This window comes from Lathyrus oleraceus, chromosome 2 (genome assembly GCF_024323335.1).
Source record: "Lathyrus oleraceus cultivar Zhongwan6 chromosome 2, CAAS_Psat_ZW6_1.0, whole genome shotgun sequence".
Classification (NCBI taxonomy): Eukaryota; Viridiplantae; Streptophyta; class Magnoliopsida; order Fabales; family Fabaceae; genus Lathyrus; species Lathyrus oleraceus.
Window position 1 is genome coordinate 172,833,919 of NC_066580.1, and position 8,739 is coordinate 172,842,657.

The following is an 8,739-nucleotide window of genomic DNA, read 5'->3' on the forward strand; positions in this document are numbered from 1 at the left end:
CTAAAGAGAAAACATGTATGTATATGTAATATCAGAACAAAGTTGTGCTAACCTAAAGAGAAAACATGTATGTATTTGTAATATCAAAACAAAGTTGTGCTAACCTAAAGAGAAAGATAATATTAGAACAAATCAATAAGATAAAAAACATCACATACCCTCGTCCAATATTACCAACCCTGAGAACACTCTTGTCAAAGAAAACTCAATTGTTGCATACTGTGTAGCAAGTTCCACTATACTTTTGGAATTATCTTCCGTAGTTGAACCATGAAGAGAAGCTTCTTGAAATTGAAGGCAACACTCCAAATTCCACAAAACATCCTTCATGGAGGGGCTGTCAACACCGCGATCTGCAATGTATCTTTCTGCTATTTCCATAAACCTCTTTAGGGAATCAGGATTAATATCCCTTATAATCAAATGCGTACGCTGATTTGATCTGACTGCCCTTTCTAAATATAATTGATCGCCCAATCTTTCAAATTGAACGTATCACTAATAAGTGATGGATCAATGACCGGCCTTGCACACAGTATTTCAATGAGGACTACTCCAAATGAATAAACATAAGATTTTCCCGTAAGTTTCTCTCGCATAAAATACTCGGGTTCGAGGTATCCAAAAGTTCCCTTAACATCGGTGCTGACGTGCGTCTCATGGACTCTGGTACCCGTTCTTGATATGCCAAAGTATCCTACTTTGGCATTGAGATTTCCGTCCAATAATATGTTCACTGATTTCACGTCCCGATGAATGACAACGGTAGGATAAGCCGTGTGTAGATAATTGAGTCATTTTTCCGCTCCAACGCACACATTCAATCTTTCATTCCATGATAAACTTTGAAGACTAGAACCATACAAATGACTTTTCAAAGTTCCTTTTTCAAGGAACTCATAAACCAATATTAACTCGTGATTGTGGTCACATAGTAACCGATCAATGACACTAATTTCCCATGGAGGAATTTAAATAGGGTTTCTACTTCATCCATAAACTCTTCTATGCCCTAACGAGAAGTTCTACTCCCTCTCTTTACAGCCACCTTTCTTCCATCCCTCAATTCTCCCCTATACACTTTGACAAGTCCTCCTACTCCAATGACGAGAGATTCATCTAAATAATTGGTGCATTCTTCCACTTCAGAGAGTGTGAGAAGGTACTGATACTCTCTTCTTGATATTATGTTTGATGTCGTTGCGACTTCGTTTGTAGTAGTTGCTGTGTTTTCACTGAGCTCCTTCTGTTTAGTTATAAATCTTCTTCACCTGTAAATTAGTATCCAAACAATTAACAAGATGATAAGAACAACTACACCAACAAAAATGATACATGAGATGAGTCCAATGTAAATGGCAGGAGGAGTGTTAGTCGCCCGAGGAGAAGGTGGAGAAATATGAGGGGAAGTTGGATGAGGTGGTGGTGGTGTTGGTGGGTAATGGGTAATAACAAAGATGTAATATGGAGAGCGTGAGAATTGTTTCTTGGAATCCATGAGAGAAAACGTAGAGGAAATGTAGAGGAAATGAAGGGTTGCAAACAAAAGTGATAAAATGCGAAGAAAGGGAGAAGAAGAAGAAGAATATGATAATGAAGGGTTGTAAACAGAAGTGATAACATGCGAATAATGGAAGAATAAGAAGAAGAATATGATAATGAAGGGATGTCATTGTTGATAGCAAAAAATGGCAAGAGCTGTAAAGCAGAATTTCCCAGTTAGAGTAATGTTCTAACTTGTGTTGATATGCAAATCTCCTTTAAATGAAACAAGTTGGTACACTTCTTTTACTACTCACTTCAATTGCATAACTGTAAGACCCTAATTTTGACCCTAAGATCCCACATGGCATTATATCATTGCACATTGCATTTGCCTCAAGGATCATAGCATCTTGGCTCCTTAACCCTTGGGTTGGGACTTGGGTGAGTTGGTTTGAGACCACCAAGCATGCTTGAGTTGTATATTATTGCTTTTCTTATTTTGTTTACTAACCAAAATCACAAAAATATGTCACTAACTTTGTTTGTTTTGAAGCTTGAGCAATCATATGATCCAAGGCTCCTAGGAGGCCCCTATGCCCATTGAAGTGGCCAGATGAAAGTGAAAGCAAGCATGACAATGGTTCACTAAGCTCTCAATCATCATATATGCCTCCCAAATGTCTCAATTTGTCAATTTGATCAAGATAAACCAAAGGGCTTGAGGATTGTCTCCCAAGGAAACCCTAATTCAGCTATGCATTGACTGTGCCTTGATCATGAAGCAATCTCAACCTATGATCAAATACAATCAAGGGAAGTTATTTCATTCATAATTTTATACATATATGAGCTTATGTGTGTGTCATCAATCATTCATTCATCAAGATTTGAAGTTTGGACTTGAGAAGTTGATCAGTCAAATCATCTGACTATTTTGAAATCCACTTAGACCTAACTTTTTATGTGTTTGTCGTAAAAAAATTATTTAAAACATGGAAGGTCATCATCCATTTCAAAACATTATAGGTCATTTTGACTAAAACCCTAATTTTGGGTCAACTTCCCAAGGACCTAACTCACTCATTTTTCATGATATTAAAGTGGGACCAAGTGCAGTGGAAAGATTAAGATGTCTAATTCAATTGTTATGTTGGACAAAATTTTATACTCCTAAACGAAATACATGTGATAATACAAAACATTATAGGTCACTTTGGACCAAAGTCATTGAAATGTGAAAAAGTCCAACTTCAAGTGCCCATAACTTTCTCATGAAAATTCCAAATGATGCAAAATTTAAGTCGAAATTGATTTTCTTGAAAAGATATACAACTTTAATGTTGAAGGTTTTGTTATTTCAGGCTTGCATCATTGAAACAGAAGGGCTTGAAGTTGGTCCATTTTGGCAAAATTTCCATATACATGTTTTGCCCATTGAACTTCATGGTCTGTTTTCAATAATTTCCAAACTCCAAATGGATTTTTGTTCAACATAACATTTGTTCCTTATGTAAAGACCTTTACAACCATTATCCACATGCCTATGTTTCAATTTTGCAAATGGCATTTTCGAAGAGGTGAAGTTTTGGTTTCAATTATGCATACTATGTTAAAATTCCATGCACAAGCTTACACATTGCCATCTGCACGTCCAAATTCATTTGTTTGATCATCATCATGTAAAACCAATTGAGTTTGGGTCTCACATGCGCCAGTACAGGCCCATACATGGAGGACCCAAGCTCATGCACACACGAATTCTTCATGGAATTGCATCACCCTTGGCTATAAATAGAATGCCTTGCACACTTCAAACTTCAACCTAAAGGCGCCTGAAGCTCTACACAATTGAATCCCAAACCTCCTTTAAAAGGAATTCTGATTTCTCTCTCAATTTTTCAAGCTTAGATTTCAACTTCATTAGGTGATCTCTGACTTATAATTCCGTAGCCTTGCTTCCTTGTTACTTCAAGAACAAGCTGCACTGAAGAATTGGATCAGATCGTGCCATTGAAAGCTGCACTTCAAAGGTTTATATTCAAACTGTTTTGATTCGAATCTCTCTTAATATAATGCATTGCTTGGTTTGGTTTGTACCTCTGAAGTCCTCATGTGAGAGGCAATTGATTTGTGCTTTTAATTTTGTGAATTGAGCAAGTTCAGCTTGAACACCTCATTTTTCCATCTCAGATTTCTTTCTCTATAGGGATCTTGAGTGGAAATTAAGGGTACAACGGTGATGTACATCACCCCAGCTTTCGAATGGTATATGGATCGTGAGTTTTGGTTGAGTTTGAGAAACCTACAACTCTGGCCGGAACAGTGAGGTTCGCCGGAGAAGACGGTGCTTTCCACCACCGTCCCCACGTGGATGTGTTCCTGGCCCTTGGATCTATTGCTTCATATCTAATCTTGGCTCTTGGTTTGATTGACTATTTTAAATGCTTTGTGCTCCGCTGTTGACTCAAGTGTTCCATGCGCGTGCGCTTCCTGGCTGTTTGATGCGCCACGTCAATTAATGAACCAAGATCCAAGCGCTGTAGATTTTTGCTATTTTATGAATTTCCATTTTATTTTCTTTTATTCCATTTTATTTTAAAAATTCATAACTTCTTTATTTGGAATCACAAAAATATGGGACCAATTGCAAAAATTTTCTCTTAAATTCTAGTTTCTAAAAATGATTTTTAATTATTTTTGTGATTCCATTTAATATTTTTGGTGAATTCTTTCTTTTCTAGTCATTTTTAATTCATTTAAAATACTTTTCAATATTCAAAAATTCCGAAAATATTTTCTTCACATCTTTGGATGATGATGGATCTGTGAAAAATATTCTCATCAATTTCTTAATTGATTTGAGATTTATTTGAGATTTTAGTCCAATTATGTTATTTTTATTCATTTTTTAATTGTTTAAAATTAGTTTCTGTTTTCAAAAAATGATGAAAGTTTTTGTCAAACCTTGTTTGACCATGTTAGACTTATGATGATCCAATTGGACTTTTCCAAGTTGATTTGAATTGGATTTGAAGTTTTACCTTTATTTGTTTATTTTATTTCAAGTATTATTTTAATTCCAAAAAATACCAAAAATATTTTTATTATTTCTTGACTTCTAAGCTTCATCTCACTTCTGTTTACCATTGATTGATGTTGATTCCATTCATGTTTGGTCAATGGATTTTGCTTATGTCATTTGAATTTCAATTATGTACATTCCATTTCCATCTTCTTCTTCTTCTTTTTCTTTTTTGACTAATGAGTTAATGATTGGTGGTTAGCCTTGACATATGAGAGGCTTAACCTTCTTTGATCCAAATCAAATTCATCTTGATAAAAGATCAAGTGAATTGCTTTGCATTAGAGATAGGTTGCTTCTTGGTTAAGCAAAAAACCTAAATCCATATAAGGTCATTCTTCTTTTCTTTTGGCATGGCAAGTTGTAGGAGCTTGGCTTACTAGTCATGATCTCTAACTTGTGTTTATTCGCCTATAGTTTTATTGACCGACCTCAGATAGGTGTGACTACTATATTAGTCCACTTACGATTGCTTAACATAGCGCTAAATTTCCTTATGGAAAACTAACACTAACTACTAATCACTAAATTTTAATTCAAGCATTTAATTCTTGCAATTTACTTTAATGCAATTTAATTTCTTTCTCATTAATTCATTTGTCTTTGCCCTTTGCTCAGTTGAGCTCATGTTTATGTTAATGCAATTTGCCTTTTGCTCACTTAAGCACATTATTGTGTATATACTATTGCCTTGTGCTTATTTTGTTTTTGTTTGTCTAAATCTTATGCAAATGGAGAAAGGACTTAGATTTAGGACCTTACCTATGCTAAATGGAGTTTGAAGAGCAACTAGGCCTCATGTCTTTAGAATGCTAAAAATGTTGAAGAGCAACTGGACCTCATGCCTTTAGAATGCTTAATCTTGAAGATGACATTGAAAGGACCCCTAAATCTAAACTCACTCTTGTCCATTCTTTCTATTGTATTGTGGAACTTTTTTTATTTGTGTGTTCTTGTGATAGGGATACCAAACTTAAGCTACTTAGAAGGACCATTGTCATGAGCATCCAAAAATGAGAGAGACAAGTCCAATTGGAAGATTCCTAGGAGCTTGATTGATTATTTGTTTGATTGCTTGAGTTAATTGTTTATTGCTTGTTAAGTCCAAGGAAAGGAGCAACTTGGATCATCTTTATGATCTCAAGAAGGGAACTCCAAGTGATTTTATTTCTCTTCCCTCATCTTTTCATATTTATGACCTAGCCCTTCTCTTCTTCTCTCCACTCTAACCCAAGCCAAAAATTTTGTGCAAACATTAACATTGCTTTTCAAAAATTAGAAACCTAGGCACTATGCCTTTGATTTTTTCAAACTCTTTTTTTCATAACACTTATTTTGAATTGAACCTTAAGTCAACTTTGACTTTATTTTGTGAATACTTTTCATTTGTAAATACAACTCACTCAAATGTTTTTGTGGTTCCAATGGCCACTTTTGCCAAAGCTTTCCATAAACATTACCTATTAGGTTTGAATTATCTTAGAGGTTGATATAATACTCACCTGTATCCTTAGTGTTGGATTATAAGTCTTCCATGCATATTATAGGGTTAACCCCTCACTAGCATGTTGAATCTTTCCTCACCTGGTGGATTTGTGGTTTTAGGTTGAGTTTTCTCCCTTTGATAACAAAAGATCTTAAGGCTTTGACCAATCAATTCACCAACTATTTTTGAGATTTTTACCCCGAACTACGAGGTTTTGATCCTACCTTTTTTAAGATGGTACGTAGACAATGGGTTTATCCATTCAAACACAAAATTGTAAATAACTTGTATATTCTCTTCTCATCTCCCAAATCATGTTTGCACAAATATTTTCACAAATACCAACCTACCCTACAACATTTGTAAAAAGGGCTCCCTTAGAGTACTAAGGATGTTTTGGGTGCTTAAAACCTTCTCATTGCATAACCAACCCCCTTACCCAAATCTCTGGCATTTTTATTAGTTTTTGATTTGATAAAACTTCTCGGTTTTTGTTAGCTTTCTAACCTTTCCTTTGGATAAATAGAAGTGCGGTGGCGACTCGAATTGTATGATTTACTTTTGATTTAGTCAATAAATCTAAAGGTAACGAATACCCTGCTACAATAACAACGGTAACATATTTTTCTATTCTTTTTTTATTAATTTAATTATTATTTTAATTATAAATGATCATCTCTTTTTTTTAAAAATATATTATACTTAAATTTATTTATAATTTTACTCCTCAATTTTTAATGTTTATCTCTTTACACTTAATTTTATTTAATTTTTCTCTTAATTTTAATGTTTTAGTTATATTGTATGTGTTGTAATTATTAAATATTTTTAATAGTTATAATATAAATTTTATAATTAAAATTGTTAACAAATAATTCTTATGTTATGTTTTCTTTTTCTAGAATTTTACTTTTAATTGAAAAATATTTTGATTTGTGCTCATTGAAAATTTTAGTGTGATGATGATTGGATTGTGGTAATGGCAATTTTTCAATTTGAATTTGAGTATTTAAAGTCTTTAGCGTATTCACCTTTTTTTAGCAGCAAAACAATGATATATATATTAACTAGAATTATGCATTGACCACAATAACAAACTACTATAGCAGAAAAACAGACACCAGTACCATATCCACCCACCCACTTTACTTTAAACCAGACCTAGACTAAAATGTTGCCACATTGTAATACCCCAAAATTTACCCTTTATTTTTCTTGGAAGCATGGGATTATGTTTCACATTGCATTAGCATCATACTAGGTCATACTCATTGCATATTGCATTAGTGACTTGGAAATCAGGGTTTGATTGACCACTCCTTAACAGAAGGAGCCCACACAAAGCAAAATTGAGAATTGAACTTCATTTTTGAAGTATACAAGTCTCAAGGGTCTCAAGGAGGTCCAAGTGTCTTGTTATGGTCCTCAGTTCATCAGTGGAGGATTCAGAGCTCTCAGAATGCGCATATGGATTTAATCAGAAATTAGGGTTTCATGGCTATCTGCAACAAGCAATGTTTGGTTGGAAGTAGAGGGGTTCATTCATGTCATGATTAGAGAGGCATATTGGCCTAGGAAGATTCACAATTATCTCAGGAAGATCCATTGACAATCAGTGCAATCAGTTCTTGATCATTTTTGCCCTAAACTAGGGTTTGGTATAATATTAGTTTATTTCTGATTCCTTGGGTGAAACTATTTTCCATGGCCCTCCATATGTCCACAAGGGTCTACATACAAAAAATCAGATCTTCATTTGAGCTAGAGGTGCTTCAATTGACCAATGGAATCGAGTATCAGACAGTTTGGGAAAAGTCAACTATAGGGCCAGAAAAGTCAACTCCTGACATTTTGAAAGTGGAATCACAAAATTCATGCCTAAGGGAGCCTACATGTTAAATTTGATCAAGGTTGGATCATGGATTCTTCATTTAATTAGGAGTTGAAAAAGTTACTAAATTTGGAAATAGTTGACTTTCCATTTAGGGCAAGTTTTCATGATTGTTGCCCCCACTTTAATCCCATTTTCCATCAATATACAAGCTACATTTGAACATTTCTCCAACATGGAATTTGTCCCTCTTGCTCCAAGCTTTCTAGAGATATAAAGTTTGTTCCATTTGGATTAGAATTGAGAAAGTTATGCTTGGTCAAAGTGAGACATTTTTTAGGACACTTAGAAAATTTTCTAAGTCCAAAATCTGCAAAATTTGTCAAGACTTCTTGGCCAGATTTCTTGCATTTCAAGGCATCTTTTGAAAATACTTCCTTCATGACAATTGTACCTTGCTATGTCCTCTTTCACACCTTTTTGGAATCATTCCATTTAGATCATTGGCTTGAGAGATGCACTCATCTAAAGTTGGCATCATGAACTGAATTTTTAGGCAGCATTTAGGCCAAACTGGCCCAACCATTTTGCAGTTGTGAAACCTGAACTTTAAGGCCACTTTTCACTTCTTTCCACTCATCATTTAAACTTATGTTCAACATGAAAAATGTTAAGCTCCATGCCCTCTTCCTACTATTTGCATTGCCTTGCCATTTGGTCATGTATTCTTCAAGATACAAAGTCTCAAAGTCACCCTGTTGGACTGTTTTTGTGCTGCAGCCAGACCCCAAAATCGACCAGCCCTTTCTTTACCTCATTTGGCCATGCACCTTTTATGCCCACTAACTTAAGTTT

At 34.7% G+C, this 8,739-nt stretch overlaps 1 pseudogene; it reads right to left on the reverse strand.

Moving 5' to 3' along the window:
* Window positions 1-150: 150 nt before the first annotated feature.
* On the reverse strand, window positions 151-1,498 carry LOC127122477 (receptor-like protein kinase HERK 1; annotated as a pseudogene).
* Window positions 1,499-8,739: the final 7,241 nt, after the last annotated feature.